Source organism: Megalops cyprinoides, chromosome 21 (genome assembly GCF_013368585.1).
Source record: "Megalops cyprinoides isolate fMegCyp1 chromosome 21, fMegCyp1.pri, whole genome shotgun sequence".
Taxonomy (NCBI): Eukaryota; Metazoa; Chordata; class Actinopteri; order Elopiformes; family Megalopidae; genus Megalops; species Megalops cyprinoides.
Genome location: NC_050603.1, coordinates 13,738,296 through 13,759,788, shown reverse-complemented (window position 1 = coordinate 13,759,788; position 21,493 = coordinate 13,738,296). Strand labels below are relative to the sequence as shown.

At 43.4% G+C, this 21,493-nt stretch overlaps 1 protein-coding gene across 1 annotated transcript in view; it reads right to left on the bottom strand.

Moving 5' to 3' along the window:
* Positions 1-1,517, bottom strand: part of LOC118796342 (ephrin type-A receptor 7-like) — a 78,428-nt gene extending 76,911 nt beyond the window's left edge. The window contains exon 1 of the mRNA XM_036555170.1: positions 1,488-1,517. The gene's annotated coding sequence lies outside the window, so the exon portion shown is untranslated. The remainder of the gene's footprint in view (positions 1-1,487) is intronic.
* Positions 1,518-21,493: the final 19,976 nt, after the last annotated feature.

The following is a 21,493-nucleotide window of genomic DNA, read 5'->3' as shown; positions in this document are numbered from 1 at the left end:
AGGTTAACACAGGTAGGCTGGCTGACAACTGCTGCAGAGGGGCAGGAGAGGCACAAATCCAAGCCCGCAACACCACCACCGTCACCCCAATTTCTCTCTCCTGTGCCCCTCCGTATGAGAAGCCAGAGCTAGTCCTCGGCACAGGTTGGTTTCACAGCAATTAATCGCTGTCACAACATTAATTAGAGACCCACTTCTGCTCCAACTTGTCATCCCGCCAAAGGAGGAGCCAAACTAACCTGCGTCCCGTATGAGCGCCCGAGAAAAGCCGAGGCTGGTTGGGCCCGAATCGCGTGACCTGTCTGCGTGTGTGCGAGCATCTGCACGTGTGTGTGTGTTTGTGCAGAAACTCCCCGGATCAGCTGCGCTGCTGCACGATCAGTGCAGAGCACGGGAGGCCGACCTCATGGACCCAGCGATCAGGCTCCCCTTCCCGTTTTCCGCGTGCCGGCGCTGATTAGGACGCTTGGATGACCTCACCTGAGCCTCGCGGGAAGCGGAGAGCGAGACGAAGCAGCCTGGCTGAACAGCTCCACTCACTGAAGAGACAGAGAACACCCTCAGCCATCCCCTCCCAGCCATCCCCTCCCAGCCATCCCCTCCGACAGCCCGCAGCGCCGTGCAGCTGCTGTCGGCACGCACAGATTACGGGACAAATCGAAGACAACACAGGCATACGGTGCACTGAACAGGAAAGACTTTTTTCCACGATGCGAGGAAGGAAGACCATGCCTTGAGCTGCGTTCCATCTTTCCATCAAAAAGCTTTCCAAAGCTGCCAATATCTCTTAGAGGCGGCAAACAAAATTACCGCCAAGGGCAAGGAAAGAATTCAATGAGCGGCTAATTGAGAAACAGAGCGAGTTATTCGAGGTCGCATTTGTCTAAAGTGGGGATATTCAAATACTTGATTTCTGCAGACAACATTCGAATAACAGCACAACGCCAAACGGTAAAGTGGCTGAACAAACTTCACGGATTTCACCCGAGAAAAATAATACTCGGTCTTAAAATGTCTCGCAGGTGCATTTTTCCAAGTGAGAAGTCATAGTTAACTAGAATTGGCTACAAGATGAGGGCGATAAAAAGCATTTTAAAGGCGCGTTCTGTTTACCGCAGTAACACTTGTGATACACTACGTTACCCCTGCACTTTCATTCCGCTATTTTGTCCCCGTTTGTACTGCGTAATTTTGACTATCATGAACGCCTTTGTCTAGGTTCATTCTGTTTACATTCTCGGACGACTTATAACAGGTTAAACACCCCAACCTTTCGCACAAGTTAACTTTTGCACGTTTGAAATATAGTCCAAAAAGAGGCATGCTGGAACACCACGTCTTACTGCGCGCAATCGTTTCCCTCCAACTTTGCAGTTGAATAGGAATCCTGGCATACACCTGCAACGTGAGCCGTGATTCGGCAGAGCAAATTTGCACACATTCACTTTCTATCGGCATTACGGACCAAATTACCAATAACAACCAACCTTCTTCGGCTTGGCAGTCCTGTTGTCTGTTCAGCGTTAATATCCAAAGCACCAGATACAGCGTTTTAAACGGCTCCATGTTAGACTGGCCAGGTTCGCTGAGCTCTTCTCATGTCTCTCCTTCTTTCGCTAGACACACTCGCCAGTGCGGGGGGGAAAGAGCCGTCCAGGCTTCTGCGAGGCTACGGTTTAGACGTGCCATATTTGGTATCTCGGGGGAGGGTATGAAGGATATGATTGACGTCGTGTATGCGCAATGAACTTCCACTTCGAAACGAGGGTATGAGAAGGTCGCCAATCGGAGAGCGCCGAATTATACCATACGGCCAGGTGTTACACTGCACAAATTGATCCGAAAAAACCCCAGAATGAGTTTATTTGCTGCTTATAGTTATAAAACGTGGTGTGTTGAAGAGACGAATTGAAGATCCTCACCGCAACTCACCAATCTTATGGTTAAGTGTAACACACGAATAGGTAAGGTGTGAATGGCTTATCTGTCGATACGATCGATAAATACATGACATTTTATTCACAGAACATTTTATTCACAGTATTTTATCATGTGAAATCTTAATTTCGTTGGAAGAAGAAGAGTCAAAGAGTGGCATGACAATGACATTTCCGTAGCATTGATAAAAATAGATCGCGGTGGATATAATGTAATTATGGAATAAACTGGACACATTCCCAAATATAGGGATACTGGAAAATATATGATATTTAGATTGATTGGTTTTGATTAGATTTGACTAATTTGGTCCAGATAAATTGTAGACTGCGTTAAACAATTACGAGAAAAAATCAGCCATCAAATTAATGCCTCCGCATATTAGTATCGTACTGGATAATGATACTAACCCAGCTTCAATGCAAGATTTTTTTAATTTTATTTACAGGATTTTTATTATTTCTGTAAGCGGTGACAACTAACCTTAGATGGCACATTGAAACAGCCGAGAAAGCACCCGGAGGCGACACTGTTGTGTCGCGCTGTGGAATGGCTCTGGGGTAATGAGCGAAAATTAATTCTTCGTTCTTTTCCCGGGGCATGCGCAAGTGTGGAGGCCATGCGCGCGTTACGCGGGATAGTTAAGTTGAAATGAAGAATCACATCAATTATTGATAGAGACGAAGAACCAATAGTTGTTACAAATAGGAACAACAATTAGTTTTAAATAATGCAGTTCGTACACAGTAATTCACAGTCTTGTGAATTACTGTGTAATTGAACCGTTGTATGGTTGTGTGTACTGTGATGATGTATTGTCACGATTTCCAGCGGTTTTGCTCTGCCTTCGAATAAAGACTTCGGGGTAATCATCGTAATACTCTGCCTTATTTTCCCGATGAAAAAATCTGAGATCATTTTGGATTTGTTGAGAATATGGCATCTAGTTACTTTTGAACATCATTTACATGCAAGATGATGTCACTCTGTTTGCAAGCCATTCTATTCTATCTAGTGGTTTTTATTCACTGATAAAAATTCTGCCTAAGGAACATGGATCTCATTTTGTTCTTCTGAAGCATGAAGCATCATGCATTAATAAAACCTGTTTAAAACCAGTAAATATTTTTACAGACATGTGTTACTCTTTGATTTCAGCTTTCTGTGTCATAAGCACAATCTTTTGTGCATTAGGAATTGATATAAGTGGCATCACACCAGTCTAAAAAATAGAAGATTAATATTTAACTAAAACAAAGAGGTTTTTCACCTTAAGAGTAATAATATTTGTCAATTGATGTGATTTGTCCTGCTAAGACATATATTACTCTGTGTTATATATCTCTGTAATTTACAATATCAAACTGAGATTCCAATATAATATAGAAGTAACCCTGCAACCAGTCATCTACTGCATAATAATGAAGTAGTTCACTGACACTGAGATCAACATCTTCTCTCCCAATTCCCTCTCTCTCTATCTCTCTCTCTCCCTCTTTCTATTTTTCTCAATTTCAATCTTTAATGACCACCTAACAAAAAGAGCAAGTCAGCATACATAATGTTGCTGAAGCAGTAAGCCCTGCTCAACATAAAAATCAGACTTAATGAAGTCACCACCCTCACCCACCCCAAGGTGGAGAAAGCCTGTGAACAAACAGCCTTAGTACAGGTAGGAGCTGTGCAATGGCTGTGTGCACTGGTGTGGGTGAAGTCAATTCTATGTCAGCCTAATAAATCTGTTCAGGTTACATGTCAGAGTCAAATCAAGAGCATCCGACCAGCCCTCTTACAAGTCATTTCTGACTTTGCCTGCTCTCTGCATGACTGAGAAGATAAAATTGTAAATGAGTCAAAGTACTACTCCCCAGTCAGTTGTGGTGAACCCAAGAGTTAAACTGGTGTCCCGTTGTGCTTTAGGACTCATTACCACATTACAATTTCATGCTAGGTTAACATCCGACATTTGCCATTTCCCTTGTTTAAGTGAAAAAAATAGAGAGGGGGCAAATGGTGTCACTTGACCTTTTGTTCTGTGGTTATTTTTGCTGTCATTCAAGTGTAAAAATAAGCCATTTTAACATGCTCTTTAGGAAACAGTTTTAACATGACATTGTATTTGGTCCCCTTTAAACCTGTAATGTAGGACTCATCACCTAGCAATCTCAAGTGAATACAATGATAGAGAGGGCAGGCATATCTATTGTCCTCCAGCTATTGTGAATAAAATGAGTGTAATCACAGTGTCTTATTGAAAATTGCAAATATGGCACGCAGGGATTTTTTTTGCCCTCATGATGATAAGAGTTGGTTAAAGGGACACAGGGGAGTACCTTCCTGTCAGTTTATAAGGAAATAGATATATATGCTTTATAACCCATATGGAATTAACTTATAACTTATTTTCATAGTGGAATTGTAAAGCTGTCTTTATCAGACACTTTTTATTATCGTTTCTTAAATTACAGAGATGTATTTTCTGTATGCTTTAATAACTCATTAATTAATGATGGCATGCTGACAATGTAAATTAATATTTTAAAGGGGCACTAAAACAAAAAAGAGGATGTAAAATGACAGATTCCTTTCACATGAAAAATGATTTACATAAATCTCAACTGTCAAAGGCTCCACTCCACTTTTGAGCTATGGAGGTGTGGGTAAGTTGGGAAACAATATGTCCCATATATTTATATTTGGAAAAATTATTTTAATAATTTTCTAAAAACATAATTAATTTGATCATTTCTCATACTGTGGTGCTCCAGGACTTAATAGCTATCTGAAAATATGCGAAAATAGTGCTTAAGCATTTCACCTAAAAATATGAAGATAGACAACTGATACCATCCTCAATCATTTCTTCAGGAGGAATCAAATTGAAAGATTTCAAGCTCGACAGCTAGCAGCTTATTCCATACTATTCATGTATTTAATATGTTCAACTAAATATTCAGGCTTGAGCACCAGAGTCCTTTATGGATATGGAAAAATATTATAAAGATTTCAATTAAATTATATTGTAGGTAAAAACATATACATATAAATGTTGTCTTTCAATCAACAACATGAAAACATTATCAAATTATTGGTATACAGAAACAAGGAAAACACTCAAAAAGCCTTAAACTCAGAATCACAGTATATGCAGGTACGTTAAGTATTGGGGAAATATAATAAATGAAGGGGCGGAGACTTACTGATTAATGAGGCCCACTATTGTCTTTTTTATTCTTATGACAAAAAGGCCTTTGTGCTGGAATATCCTCAAGGTCACTGGTGGCATATACAAGAGACACAGGAATGCGCTGTAGAGCCTGTTTGTGTGTAGCGCTCCCCTCAGTAATCATGTGGATGAGGGCAGGGCTTTTGGGTTCTTCTAATATATTTACCAACTATTCTTAACCCTGATCAACTCAGTGTTAATTAATGTCTTGGATCTCTCCTCTTAAATTACACACATGAACTGTTTTAACTAACCTATGCATTCACCTTTAAATTAGGTTTTTAATAAAGATTCTTAAACCCACCTGTGTCTATGTGTTTCATAGAATTAAAGGTTTTTCCTTTTCTCAGGTAAGCAATAAAGTACACAACACGAGGTTTTAGGAAAATAGTTCTCAATTATTTACTTAGGAAATCATTAGTGAAATAAGAAAATGAAATAAAAATGAGTGTTCTTTTTTAAACCTTCAAAATAGAATGTCCCTCTTTTTTCCAAGGACAATAATACAGTAACTGAAATAACCCCTTTTTCAGGAAAATACAGTAAATAAAATATCTTTTGTCTTTTCAAGAAAAACACTGTACCATAAGTATATGCTAATACCAATAAACACTTTTAACCCTCGAATTGATTCAAAGCCTCAGTTTACCCTTCAAATTCACTCAAGCGCAATTATGTGGACCCACCCACCGTATACCAAAACCGGCACTCTTATTAACTTATAGAAAATAACAATCGGGTACCCCTTTAGTCATTCGGTGCAGGCCTGGATGTAGCTGGGGTACGTTGTAGCCTCAAAACACTATGGCTGCTTCACCCCAACTGGGCAACAGAAAAGAAAAAAAGAAAGGTACCTTAACGACCAGCGTTGTATCCACACACACAGGCTGAGGCCGGGAGGGCAATTGAGCTGGGAAAAGGATCCGCCCGGAGGAAACGAAGACCCGTCACTGCCGATGTCACGGAGCTCGCTCGTCGTCTGGAGCTCCCCACTTGCTATCCCACAGTGTCTGCCGTACCGGTAGCTTGCTGCTAGCTTTAGCAAAGTCACTGTGAGCTACTAGCTACTGAGTTAGCGGCTAGCTCCCCGTCGTCGTCTTCTTATTTTGGATCGAGTAGTTCACTCAACCACACAGGAAAATCACTAATAAGTCCTTGAGAGAGTCCGGGTTGAACATCTCCACGAACCTGGTCACAAACATCTACTCCCAGTCTCTTTTCGTTCCTATTTTTTCTACACGCTTCTCCTTTCTGCCCTCTCGCTCGCTCACTCGCTCGGCCCGTCCCTCGCGTTATCCGTCCGTGCCTAAAACACCTAAAAAGTCACGTTCCGGCTGATCTCTATTAACCCCATAAATGCTGGTTCTCACAGTTTTTACAGATACCTATCTCTTAAATAAAACAATAAACATATAAAATATATATTTTTAAACTTCTTCTAAACATTTTTATAACATTTATTGAATTTAACCGGGTTACACCCTCCCCCTTCTAAATGTTTTTGATGTCCTCATCAAACATAATGAACTTTTTTATCTATCTATTTATTTTTAATAGTTAACTAGTGGAAAGGGTGCTTGACCTAGTTTAAATTAACTCTTGCCAATCTTAATGACAACTCCTCTATGTACAATAGTGAGAGGCTGATCTTTTGCCCTACCAGGCTCATCATAAGTTAACCTGATGACTGGTTTCACTTTTCTTTTTGGACGGTTTTCAAGTTTGCTAATAACTTTTGCCTTAGTGCCTATCTCTGGATGCTCATCGTGACAAGGGTTATCAGACTCTGGATCACTTTCTTCCTCAGGAACTGAATCTTGATCTTCATCCTCTTCTCTCATACTGTTGTGTTCTTCCTCCACACTGTCTTCCTCTGACCTGCTGTCCTCAGCAGGATTTCCATCTGACTGTGGAGAAGAATCACCATCATCTTGGATGAGATTTGACTGTCCAGCAGTATCTCTTCCCTTTTCCAGGACTTCTTTCAGGTAAGTACTGTAGGGTTTTTCAGGTCCATAATACTCCACATCTGAAAAGGAATCTGTACACTCTTGCAACTCTCGACGAACTTCCGGTACTTCAGGTAGGACTTTCTTTGATCTTTTTTGTGTCTCAGCTCTTGTCTTGACCTGTGACTGGTCCTCAACCTCCACTGTTGGCATTCTTACCAACTGACCAATCGGGAGGAGATGATCACGATGGAGAGTTTTGACTCCTCCTCCTCCATCCTCTGGTTTCACTCTATACACTGGAAGGTTGGGCATCTTTCCTAGAACCACATAAGGGACAGGGCTCCAACGACTCTCCAATTTATGTTTCCCTTTTAGTCCTAGGTTCCTCAGTAACACTCTGTCACCGATATCCAGGGCTTGGAATCCTACTCTTTTGTCATAGGATCTTTTGTTCCTCTGATGTGTTTTGTAGGCCGCGTCAGAAGCAAGTTTGTAAGCCCTCTGTAAGTCATCTTTCAGCTTGGCTACATAGCGGGAATGACAACCATCAGCTTTGCCATCAGGAGAGGTTCCAAAGCACAAGTCTACAGGAAGTCTTGCTTCTCGCCCAAACATCAAGAAATAGGGGGAGTACCCTGTAGCGTCACATTTGGTACTGTTGTAGGCGTGAACCAGGTAGCCAATGTGTTTGCTCCATTGCCTTTTCTTCTCACACCCCAGGGTTCCCAGCATGGAAAGAAGAGTTCTGTTGAATCTCTCGGGCTGCGGATCTCCCTGCGGGTGGTAAGGAGTGGTCCGGGATTTCCGGATCCCCATCATCTTCAAAAGCTCTTTGATTAGCTGGCTTTCAAAGTCTCTCCCCTGATCTGAGTGGATTCTTGCTGGCAGACCATAATGCAGGAAATACTTGTCCACCAGGATTTTTGCGACTGTCTGCGCCTTCTGATTTCGGGAAGGGAAAGCCTGGGCGTAACGGGTGAAATGATCCGTGATCACTAAAACATTCCCAATACCTGCAGAATCCGGCTCCATAGACAGAAAATCAATGCACACAAGGTCCATTGGTCCACTGCTTGAGATATGATGCAACGGTGCTGCCCTATGGCAGGGAGTCTTCCGAGTGACACACTCGCCACAGTTCTTTATATACTGCTCAACATCACATGCAAGCTTCGGCCAAAAGAATCGGCTCCTCAACAAGTCGGTAGTTCTTTCGATACCAAGGTGTCCTAGATCATCATGCGTGGCCTTCAACACCACCTCTCTGAACCCGCTTGGCAAGATGAGTTGAGTCAGTTCTTCTCCAGAGGGCCGCTTGCTTAAGCGATGGAGTAGACCATCCTTCATCATTAGCTTCCCCATCTCTTTTTTAAGACGAAAGCTCTCTGGGCTGGATTCATTTTCTTCAGGCCATTTTCCATTTTTAACAGCTTGGATGGCGTGTCGGATGGCTGCATCATCCTCCTGAGCTTCTATTAGCTCCTGCTTCGACATCTGCCCCAATGATTTCAACTCCAGGTGAGTCGGGAATGCAAACACATCCGGCACACATTCAGGAGAAGCTCCCAACTGATCTACATACCTCGGTGGACTGCCCGCAGCACCAGGGATGCAGATTCTTTTGCAGATGGATCTCACGCCAGACTGTGGTATGGTTGTCCATTCATCTGAACTCTCATCAGGCATATTCCTTGAGAGCAGGTCTGCATCTATGTTGTGTCTGCCTGGTCGGTACTGGACGTCGAAGTCATAGGTGGATAAGGCTGAGAGCCATCTGTGCCCCACAGCGCTGAGCTTGGCAGTCGATAACACGTACGTAAGCGGGTTGTTGTCCGTACGTATGGTGAATCGGACCCCGTACAAATAGTCATGGAATTTATCCACAACTGCCCACTTAAGGGCCAGGAACTCCAGCTGGTGAACGGGATAATTCCTCTCAGATGTCTTCAGCTTCCTGCTGGCAAAGGCAACTGGCCTCAGGCCTTGACTGTGCTCCTGATATAGGACGGCGCCAAGCCCTTTCAAGCTGGCGTCTACATGCAGGACGTATGGCTTGTTGGGATCAGCGAAGGCCAACACAGGTGCATGGGTAAGGCAGTGGATAATCTTGCGGAAAGCCTCAGTGCAGGACTCATCCCATCTCTCACCAAAAGGCTCTGACTCTTTGAGGTAAGTCTTTGTGTTGTCTTTCTCAAGCTTCTTGCCCCTCTGGGTTGGAGCGTAGCCTTTTGTGAGCTCAGACAATGGCCTGACAATGGCTGCATAATTAGCGATGAAACGGCGGTAATATCCGCAGAATCCTAAGAAGGATTGAAGAGCCTTCAGGTGCGTAGGCTGTGGCCAAGTGGTGACTGCCTCTATCTTGGATGGGTCAGGCGATACTCCATCGGCCGACACGATATGTCCAAGGTACTTTACCTTTGGGAGACAGAACTGACATTTATCGCAGGAGATTTTCAATCCAACCTCGGCCAGACGATCAAGGACTTTAAGAAGTCTCTCTTCATGCTCTTCTAAAGTTCGGCCAAATACAATCAGGTCATCGAGGTAGACAAGGACTTCTAGCAGATTCATGTCACCCACAGCCTTCTCCATTAACCTTTGGAATGTGGCTGGGGCTCCAGTTATTCCCTGCGGCATCCTCTCGAACTGGAAGAACCCCAGTGGACAGATGAATGCCGTCTTTTCCTTATCTTCCTCAGCCATAGCAATTTGGTAATAACCGCTCCGCAGATCAAGAACGGAGAACCACTTGCTTCCAGTCATTGAATCCAAAACCTCATCAATACAGGGAGTTGTGTACTGATCTGGGATGGTTCGGCTGTTCAACAATCGGTAGTCGATACACATTCTCACTGCTCCATTCTTTTTGTGAACAATCACAATTGGAGATGCATAAGGGCTACGAGACTCCTTGATGATGCCCGCACGCAACAGTTCTTGGAGGTGCTTTCTCACGTCTTCCAGGTCAGCTGGAGCCAGGCGACGAGAGCGCTCCCTGAACGGCCGTGGATCTGACATCCGGATTGTGTGCTCTACTCCCTTTGCTAATCCGACATCCCATTCGTGCAGCGAGAACACTTGGGACCTTGTGGATAGCTTCTGACGGAGTCTCTGTTTCCACTCCTCCGAGACAGGTGAGTCTCCAAAGTTGATCAGGTTTGCATCGAACTTGGTGTCAGCTGTTTTGGACGGAGAGAGGTGAGTAACTGCATCTGTCAGATACATATGCCCGATAACTGTTCCCACTGGTATGACTGTCTCGGTCAGGGACTCATTTTGGACAAAGATTCTGAAATGGCTGACGTTCACTTCTTCGCTGGGCACCACCATGGGCTGAAGTAGCACACCAGCTGGGAGTGGAGCTATGGGAGACGAGTCCACCAACAGGATTTCTTTGTCGACAGGGTGATTGTACTCGACTTTGCAGACTGCACTACAGTCACCACCAGGGGGCAGAGTCAGCGGGCCAGGGCCTTGCCATAACACACAGCCAATGTCATCCTCCTCTTCGAGGGCTTTGGCTGTGTTGGATGATGTTAGCTTGTTGTAACATACTTGTATCCCCAGTGTCTGGGTGATGTCGATGCCATTGTCCTTACATTGCTGCACAAGACGTCGGATGTGACTGGCATTGGTCCCCACAATGACAGGAGTCTGGTCTGCAGTTCGGGGCTGTGGGCAGATAAGAGCGAGGACGGCCACTGTCTGGTCAGCACCTGCAACCTTTGCTGGATATTCAACGTCAACCACCACGTACCCACGATAGGGATAACTGATCTCAGATTCACTTAGCCCCCACAGGGCTAAACCAGACACAGGACGTATTGGGACATCAGACAGGTAAGCTTGATACCAAGACTCAAAGATAATGGTGACCTGAGACCCACTATCAAACAAGGCATCACAGCAATGTCCATTTACTTTCACAGGTACGATGCTGGGTGGACCAATCAAGCCTTCAGGAATGCCAGCCGGCTCTGATGAGGTGACAGCACTTTTCTTAACCCCACAGTTAACTTCACTGGTGGTGGAATCACCAGACTGTTGTTTGTCTTTTGTCACCTTTAAAGCATGAATTAGCTTTCTGATAACCTTGGCTTGATTTTCAGGGTTGCGGCACTTGGTGGCAAAATGTCCGCTCTCACCACACCTGTAGCAGAAATTCTCTTCTGACCTTTTCTGTGGTCCTTTGGGGAACTTGGAGACCGATTTAGAAGCCTCCATGGTTGAAACAGCAACGGCAGCATCTTGCTCATACATCTTGTTGCTAGTTTTCTGTTTCAGTCGTTTCAGTTGTTTTTTCAAGGCAGCCAGCTCGGCTTCCTGCCGGTTCTCAGGGCCAGGCGGTGCACTGATGGTTTTAACCTCCATGAAATCATCTTTAACAGTAGCTGACTTGGTCACTACTGATGCAACCATTGACTTCAGTTCTTTTATTTCCGCCTTTAAGCTCTGGATCTCAGCTTGCCTTGTATCCACTTCTGTATTAGCTTGCATTTGATGTACTGAGGCACTGAGCTTCTTTCTAGAAGTTTCATACTCTTCTTCAGCACGAATCTCTGTCAAGAGCTGTAGGAAGTTTGGGGGTGCAGCCTTCCTTTCTCTCAAGCGCAGCTGGATCAGCATCAGGTCCGAAGCGGTAGCTCCCCTTAACAGTTGCTCCAGTCGGGCTTGGTCCGTGCGGCTAGCAGGAAGACCACCTCGCTGAATCACCTTGGCTAGAGATCGTTCTAGGCGTCTGAGGAAATCTGAGAGTTTCTCTCCTTTTTGCTGTTGCATCAATCGGAATGCAAAGTAGAGATCATCACCGGACTCAGCACTTCCAAAAGCACTTTCGAGAGCTTCCAAGCACTCTTTGGGGCTGGCGTCAAGATTGGCGTGCCGCACTGCTTTCACAATTTCTAGTGCGGGCCCCTTTAAACTTCCAATAAGTCTGCGTCTTTTTTCTCTGTCCGAGCATTCAGTCTCCTCCACCATAAGCCATGCCTGCTCTAGCCAATGATCAAATGGTTCTTCACCTGGTGGCGGTGGTAGGGCTCCCGAGAACATGCGTAGTCGACCATAACTTCCACTATCAGCTGGTTTTGTTGTCTTATCCAACAGATCTCCGACAGCGGCAAGAATGGATTCAGTGGGGCTAATGGGCAGGGGTGTGCTGGGGAATAATGATTTGAGGTCCTCCATAGTTTTGCCTTCAGCCTGCAGCAACCCTTTTAGTTTACTGTTAAACTCTTCAGCAGCTGCATGTGCTTTTCCTATGACGATAATAGGCCACGTCTCTCCATCATTAAGCACAACTTCAGGAGGAACACTCTCCTCGTTCACATTCTCTCTACTCTCACACAAAACCATTCGTTTGTTTAGTCTTGCACTGAAGTTTCTCCCACGGACACGCACCCGTCCCAACGACTTGATAGTTTCCAGTGTTTCTTCCACCTCACTGATCTCCACTTCTTCTGGGACAATGGTCATCAGGGCATGAGTTTCATCCAAACCCTCACCACGGCACCAGCGTTTTAACTCTGACTCTAGTTCTGCTTTGTCCATGTTAATACTATTTTTAAATAGCTTAGAACTTTATTTACCTTATTTAGTTGGGTTACTTTAACTTTAATTCTTTTATCTTTTTAAACTGAGAAATCCAAAACTATCCCAGCGGTGCCTCCATTTTATGTAGCGCTCCCCTCAGTAATCATGTGGATGAGGGCAGGGCTTTTGGGTTCTTCTAATATATTTACCAACTATTCTTAACCCTGATCAACTCAGTTTTAATTAATGTCTTGGATCTCTCCTCTTAAATTACACACATGAACTGTTTTAACTAACCTATGCATTCACCTTTAAATTAGGTTTTTAATAAAGATTCTTAAACCCACCTGTGTCTATGTGTTTCATAGAATTAAAGGTTTTTCCTTTTCTCAGGTAAGCAATAAAGTACACAACACGAGGTTTTAGGAAAATAGTTCTCAATTATTTACTTAGGAAATCATTAGTGAAATAAGAAAATGAAATAAAAATGAGTGTTCTTTTTTAAACCTTCAAAATAGAATGTCCCTCTTTTTTCCAAGGACAATAATACAGTAACTGAAATAACCCCTTTTTCAGGAAAATACAGTAAATAAAATATCTTTTGTCTTTTCAAGAAAAACACTGTACCATAAGTATATGCTAATACCAATAAACACTTTTAACCCTCGAATTGATTCAAAGCCTCAGTTTACCCTTCAAATTCACTCAAGCGCAATTATGTGGACCCACCCACCGTATACCAAAACCGGCACTCTTATTAACTTATAGAAAATAACAATCGGGTACCCCTTTAGTCATTCGGTGCAGGCCTGGATGTAGCTGGGGTACGTTGTAGCCTCAAAACACTATGGCTGCTTCACCCCAACTGGGCAACAGAAAAGAAAAAAAGAAAGGTACCTTAACGACCAGCGTTGTATCCACACACACAGGCTGAGGCCGGGAGGGCAATTGAGCTGGGAAAAGGATCCGCCCGGAGGAAACGAAGACCCGTCACTGCCGATGTCACGGAGCTCGCTCGTCGTCTGGAGCTCCCCACTTGCTATCCCACAGTGTCTGCCGTACCGGTAGCTTGCTGCTAGCTTTAGCAAAGTCACTGTGAGCTACTAGCTACTGAGTTAGCGGCTAGCTCCCCGTCGTCGTCTTCTTATTTTGGATCGAGTAGTTCACTCAACCACACAGGAAAATCACTAATAAGTCCTTGAGAGAGTCCGGGTTGAACATCTCCACGAACCTGGTCACAAACATCTACTCCCAGTCTCTTTTCGTTCCTATTTTTTCTACACGCTTCTCCTTTCTGCCCTCTCGCTCGCTCACTCGCTCGGCCCGTCCCTCGCGTTATCCGTCCGTGCCTAAAACACCTAAAAAGTCACGTTCCGGCTGATCTCTATTAACCCCATAAATGCTGGTTCTCACAGTTTTTACAGATACCTATCTCTTAAATAAAACAATAAACATATAAAATATATATTTTTAAACTTCTTCTAAACATTTTTATAACATTTATTGAATTTAACCGGGTTACATGTGCTTAACAACCGCACCAACAGGGAGACTTTGGACGTCACGTGCTCCATATTTAGCGGAAAATCACGCTTGTTCATTTATTTCATACTCTCTGAGAGTGTAGACCGTGGGCCGAACAATGCGGGAAGGAGAGAGACCATAAAATAAGCTTGTGAATAAAGAAAAAGAACGCGAGAAAGTAGGACTGAATTATGCCGAGTGAAGTAGCCGTGTGGCAGTTTGCAGATAAGAGCTGTGACTAAATAATCAGAAATAATAGCGTGATCCGCACGGACACATTCCGAGGCGCTCCGTCCACAAGAACTCATCTCCCGATGCAAGCCGGGGCCGAGGCGACACAGCGGGAACATAATCCACGCGATATCCCGCACCAACGGGGTTTACATCAACAGCCAAAATATCAGCTTTTTGAAATATCAATAGAGATAGAAAAAATGATGCATTTGTGTTAAGTATAAAAGGGATTATTTAGGCAGGCAGGGTAGTTCGTTTAGAAACCATTCAAATATTTGTTTGCCGGACCATTTCTCTTTTTGTATTTAAATGTCCCCGGATTGCTAGGTTGTCTGGCGTTTATCAGTTCTGTATACGCGCAGCGCAGGTGATGGGAGATTAGCCGCCGCCGCTGTTTCCAATTTATTGAACAAAGTTCAGACAAGACAGGAGACAGACAAACAGCTCAGCACCCGGCACCTCCACCACTACAGTACATGTAATTTAATAGAAACGCGTGAGTCATAGACGTCCGTCCAACGTTACCATTCACCTAAATAAAACCACTTCAGTGGGTGTATTTCCATTCGAATGTGGAGGCAATTTAAGCCTAAGATTAGTGTGTGCGTCACCAATAATATACCTAGTTTAATTTCATTCACAAGCACTGATCTTTCCAAGGGCACCTCTGATCGTGTACGTGAAACTAATTTAACTTACAATTACCGTACCACGTCGTATCAAATTGAAGCTTGAAATTAATTTTAGGAGTCCAGGTAGCAGCCGATGTGATTTGTTAGTGGAAATAAGCACACAGGAAGTAAGTAGCCTTTATAAAGCAAACATGAATTCTTGACACGTCCAAACACTTTACTTTGGTTTTGTTTTCCCATAGAGCCACCATCACTGTCGACTGGTGCCTTTATAAAATCATTGTGATTATTTGGACTGTGATTGGACCTTGATTAGCCTTAGCTGTTCCACGTTTTTTTTCACATCATCTTTAACACCTTTGCGGAAACCATTAAAATGATGGACAATTACACAGGGTTGAGTGTTATTCCAATGTACATGCATTTAAGATGGTGGAGGAGGGTTAACATTTCTTAACAGAAATGTGTGTTTTCTTCAGAAAAGAAAAGGCAAAGCTGTAAAAATGGAAAGATGCTGTTGGAGAGAGAGAGAGGGGAGAGAAGCAGAGCAGGAGAGTGAAAAATGTGTTGATTTGCCAGCATGGTCTGGATGTCTCTGGAGACACCAATGAGAATTTATCATGAAAGACAAATTGCCATGTTGCCATGGTCTTCTCCCTTTCGCATCCCCATGGGGTGTGAGGGCCTATCTGTGTGTGTGTATGTGTGTGTGTGTGTGTGTGTGTGTGGTTGTGAGAGAGAGAGAGAGAGAGAGAGAAAGAGAGAGAGAGAGCGTGTGTGTTTGTACGTGCGTGTGCATTGTATGACAGAGTATGAAGCAGATAGCTTCTGTGTAGTGAGAGCAAGTGGTTGTGTGTGTGTGTGTGTGTGTGTGTGGGGGGGGGGGGGTTGTACACTGATGGATGTGCACATGTGTGTTTCTGTGTGTGCATGTGTGTGTGTGTGCGTGCATGTGTGTGTGTGACAATGCCTCTAGGAGTATATTAATGTGCAGGTGGGTGGATTCCTGTGGGAGGGTATTAATGTGTAGATGTGCAGGTGGGTGGATGTTTTCATTTTTATTTGTCAGTATTCTGAGGGTAAGGTTATCTCCTCCACCAAATACAGTGATGGAAATGATGAGGTAATTGAGGCAAGGCCCATTACCCACACACCCCAACCCCCTGTTCCACGCTTGAACGTTTAAAAGAAGCTTTGGCTGGTTGGTCTTCAAACAGCCTCCACACGGTTGCTTACAGTAAACCTGGCTAAGTGCCCCTCCCCTGCATTACCACCTCAATCTTCAGCACCATCCCATTTTGTGATGTCTGCAGGGAATCAATAACCTTGTCCTAAAGGCGATCCCTTTCTCAGTCTCCAAGCCAAAGATAACTCCGACTGTCTCCAGGCCAGACATCTAACTGTTTCGTTAAATCCATTTTCCAATAAATACTTGCAGTGCGATTTCGCTGTCTGGAAATGCACGTCTGTGCACCGGAAAGTTGAGCACCAGACTCTGGTCTTCCTCCAGACGGTGCTCTCTTCTGACTCACCTCTCTCCACCAGACTGTGTTCTTTGTGTTGCAACACAGGGGAGGAGGGTGGAGTTCTTGCTACCCTTACCTGTGCAGGGAGTTCAGAGATTTCATCCTTTCACAAGCTGAAGAGGAAACTCACAAGTTGCTGCTAGTCCAGAGTCCTTACCCTGTTCAACACAGAAATTAATTCCATCAAAATGTAAATGATTCATGCAAAACTTCTGTCTGGTTTTTTGTTACCTCAACAATGCTACGTTGCATCAAAAAGAAGAACATCAACAAAGAAATTGCTTTTGCATTGTAAGTGTGGTGGATGAACAACCCCTCCTCCTGAAATATCGGATGGAGCCACGTATGAGAATTTATTTTTCCATCCAAAATAATTCAAAATTTATAGCAAGCTGAGGTATGCTGCTTCGGCAAGAAGTTGGGAAAGAAGGTGGGGAGAAGTGAATATGATGATTAAAATTATAATATGCAGAATAGCAGTAAATAAATATAACATTTTGTGTGTTATGAGCCTTTCTGGAAAGTGTAATTATTGAGTTTTATTATATTTCCCTTTTTTATTGTACAGTGCCATTTTTATTTTCTTTGCAAATAAAAACACAATAGCTATTAACAAAGTATTTTAAATTTGTCTTAAACTTTCTTAAAACAGAAAGAAACATTTATGTCTTTACAAGGAAGTCCAACAAAGTGCGTAGAATGAGCATTGAATTTGTTCATTTTTGTGGTTCAACTTATGCAGAGATTACCATACAGTATTCTTAATTAATAATCAGAGCTAATAGATAAACAAGTATTCAGTGTCAACACACAATGCACACAAAATATGGCCTCTTTAGCCACCCACAGAAACAGCAGCATCACTCACAGAGACCAGCCGATCACAAGTTGGATGCTGTTTGATCGAGAGCGTGAAAGCTATGATTATCCGGGCTTTAATTAAATGCAATATACATGGTGAACAGAATGCTGATTATTCATGCCTAAATCGAATGCAATGCACTAATATAATTACTCTGAACACAAAGCTCACACGAAGAAAAATGTAATGCGTACACGATTTGCTTTTCATGCCTGGTCATTTGTTTTTCGATCCCAGTAATTAGCCTTTCTCTGTACGTGTATTGTCTTTTTCTCAGTGCATTGCTTTCTGATCAGTCTGTATCTGCCAATCACATTCCTGGGGTGGGCCCGGGGGGTGTGGTTGGCTCCCTGAATATGAGAAATCTGGACACCCTCCAGGCTAGTCTATCCCAATGCCCTGAGCTCCTGCCCCATGGTTAGCTCTAGTGCTCCAGGGCCATCCGCGTCAAACAGAGTGAATAGTAAATTTTCTGAGGCTGTGCAAGGTCAGGACCAGTTGGCGATTATAATCCATTTATGAAAAATGTATAAACACCATCTAGTAGGGCTTCACTTGCTAACAGTGGCCATCGATCAGACTGAATGGGCGTAATATTAATTATACTACTTAACCTGGACAATGATGGAGCATCAGGATGTCCACCGCACGCCCAAGCCCACCCCTGGAGTGTGATTGAAGGATACCTCATTTTAAAACAAAGCACCATCGGAGAAACGCTAATCACCCAGATCCAGAAAAAGAAATGACCGGCAGTGAGAACAAAATCATTTTTGCATGGTGTATTCACATGTGTATTGAATTTCATACTTGTGTATTGTGTATTTGATTTAGACATGCATAATTTGCATATTTTCATGTGTGCATTGTATTCAATTGTGGCACAGATAATCCTTCATGGTGAACAATTATTGTGATCTGCTGAAACGTAGGAAGAACAAGATTTTATTAGAGGACTAGATCTGATGCAATGGCATTGCTGTCTCCTGCGCTCCATTGAAAATAATGGCAGGTCACTGTTTGGGTGCGGACACTTTCACATTTCAGACAGCACAGAATTGTTTTCATTTGGTTAGAAATCATCGCTGAAGAAAAATCAGCCTTGAGTAGCAATGGACAGTGGTCTGACAATTTATGAACAATTAGTTTCTGTAACTGGATTGCAGGCTGGCTGCAGTATCTGTTCATACAGTATGTGTTCATATGTATTCATTATGTAATACATTTTTGAATCGTGTTTGATTACTGATTCAAACTGTATAGCACCTTGCTTGCTGGGTCTAACTCATAACCACAATTGCTAAAATGCATTTGTATTAATTCTTTCCACTAAACATAAAACAGCATAGTTGTTTCACAAGTACCTCATAAGCTAACATCCTGTTTAACATCCAGGTTTAACAGGGAGACAGCCTTCACAAGAGCCACAGTGGACACTCTATGTCCCAGATACCTCAGTGGAAGACACCTCTCCGTGGGCCAGTGTTTGTAATCAGGTCAACGTAGAGCTGTAAAATAATAAATAGTGAATAATAAATAGGATCAGGCTTGTGGAAACCTAAAATGGTGTTGGAGTGGGTTAGTCAGGGCTAGTGAGAGGAGGAAGGGATGGAGGAGGGGTTGGGACAGCACTCTGTTGTCCAAAGAGAGACAAGGGGACAGCAAAGAGCCAAGCAATGGCTACAAGGTAATTTGCATGTTCCATTCTGCCATGCTGGGGTCCTAAGGTTTGGAGGCGATGGAGACAGGTAGGGTCATTTTTAATCTAAGTCTAAATGGTTATTTTACCAGCATATATATGGTTTGCCTTTCCAATATGAAATCCACTGGGTGCTGGAATGAAAGAGCTATTCCAAATTAATATGAATATAATGGCCATGGAAGGCCAGGCAACCTTTTCTCAAACCACTTACGACCCAATCTCATATCCGTGGATGGTTGTGGATTGGTTGTTGTGGTAGCTGATGGGAGAGCTTTTGACACCAGAATGACTTCAAGCATCAAATGCCAGATAATGTATCTTTAAAGCGCTTTCAAAAAGAATCTTCCAGCAATAGATTGCATTTGATAGCTTTCTGTTGATGTGGATATTTAAGGTTATTGAAGTACTTTGGAAACTCCAGCTGTCAAATGCACCTTTTCAGTCTAGTTTCATACAAAAGTGTTCTCTCTATGAAGAGGTGTTGAATGGGCTTTTCAGTCTGTGAATGACTATTAAGAAGGTGGGTTCTCCACATGTGGTCCTGCCATTGGCAGAGGTTGTGGGTTTTACATTATGGGGCCATATCAGACCTGAGATAAGGGCGTATGAACCCCACTTAAGTACCTTCTGCAGCTCTGTTAACACCATGCAAATTGGTATGGGAACTTAAGTGGTCCACGTGGGAGATGTGCGTTTGCCCGAAAAGCATGCAGCTCACATTTATTACCGGGATACATGCCCTCTGATCCCACATTTGTGTCAATTTTCTCTCCAGCTCTAACGCTCTGTGGTATAAAAACGTGGAGATTGTGCATAACGCTAACACTGTTCGCAATTAGGCAGGCTACATGCAGTCGCAGTAAAAACACAAAACTGAGTTCCTCTTTCACACAAATGATAGATTTAATAGCCCTGCACAGTTGTGATAAAAAACTGAACGCTTACTTTCTTTAAACATATTACATTCTCTCTGAGGTGTGAAATATGTAGGCACAGACACCAGATGAAATATGTCAACGACATACACCCTATGGACCCCCATAGATGTACAAAAAATAACCAGCGTGATCAGGTAAGTTGGTTTCCATAAAGTGCCCATTGGTCATATATGCATCAACATACATATATAAATAACTTCAGATAATATCCTGTTTTGTTCTATAAGAACAATTTGATGTGCTGTGGTCCTGGGGGAGGTAAAAGGGAGAAGAAACCCAGCTCACAGTGGGATGCGGCCTGAGTGAATCTCCAGCCTGTTGTTGGGTTGACAGATGGGGGGTGTGTCCGGCGCTTTCGGGTGAAAAAAGTGGCAATTTATGATCCACGCTGGACTTTGTCTAAAAACCTGGAAGCTGCATAAATCAGACCATGGCAATCTCAGTTAACTCCAGTTCTTCCAGTTTAAGAGATACGTGCCTGCAAAAGTTAAGCCCGAATACCTAAAACTAAAACTAGCAAGGCACTGAGAATGCACTGAGCCCTCCTACATGTGAATCAGCCCCTATGTAAAGCGAGGCTGAAATTCACTCAGAACTTTGACCCACTCATTAATTATAAAACCGGCGCTGTGGACAGATGGATGTTTACATTTTAGGGGCAAAGAAATGCTGATACAAAGCACAAACAGCTCCTGAACGCCACTTTGTTTGTGCTGTTTGATTAGAGGGTGTGTCAACAGTTTGATTCATTCTGGCTCCATGTCCCTCGGCGCTATCCAATTTCCTGTGAAAACAGCACTATTTACATAATTAATTACAATCAGAGCAATTAAGCAGCGCATAAAGAGGACCCTCACGTGGACCGGTGGCACTTTTTGAGAGGACGCCATGTTGAAAAATGTATGAATCGCAAAAGGTGAGCAGGCCAAAGGCAGAAGAGGAGCTAACCGCATGCAAATCCAAACAGAATATTCATGATATCTAAGTGTGTCCTCCTGGGGATTTCTTTAGCCATGTGAATAAAAATATTGGTTTCAAACTTTGGCTGAACTTTCTGTGCTCTTCTGTTTACGATTAAATATGCAACAGAAGGAAAGGAAAAATTGGGGAAGGCAGCAAAACGCGGAAGGCCAGTTACAGGTGCCGATTCAGAATTCAAATCCATTATTCACATGAAACAGCAGCAATTTGCTCTAAAGTGGAACATTTAGCGATGCCTCCCTAAACACGCCGTAACAGAGCTGTCTGTGTTTCTAAGCAGCTCAGTCTGCAAAAGGGCTCGTGCGTGGTGCAGGCTAAAGGCTAACCTCACTGCTAGTGCGAGTCTGGCCTATGGCATCAGCTGACTCTGTCCAGGCCTCTGCAGCAGTGAGGCACAGCTGGCAGAGATTGCTTGCATCAGCCAGCGTTCCTCCCATCGGCTGCCG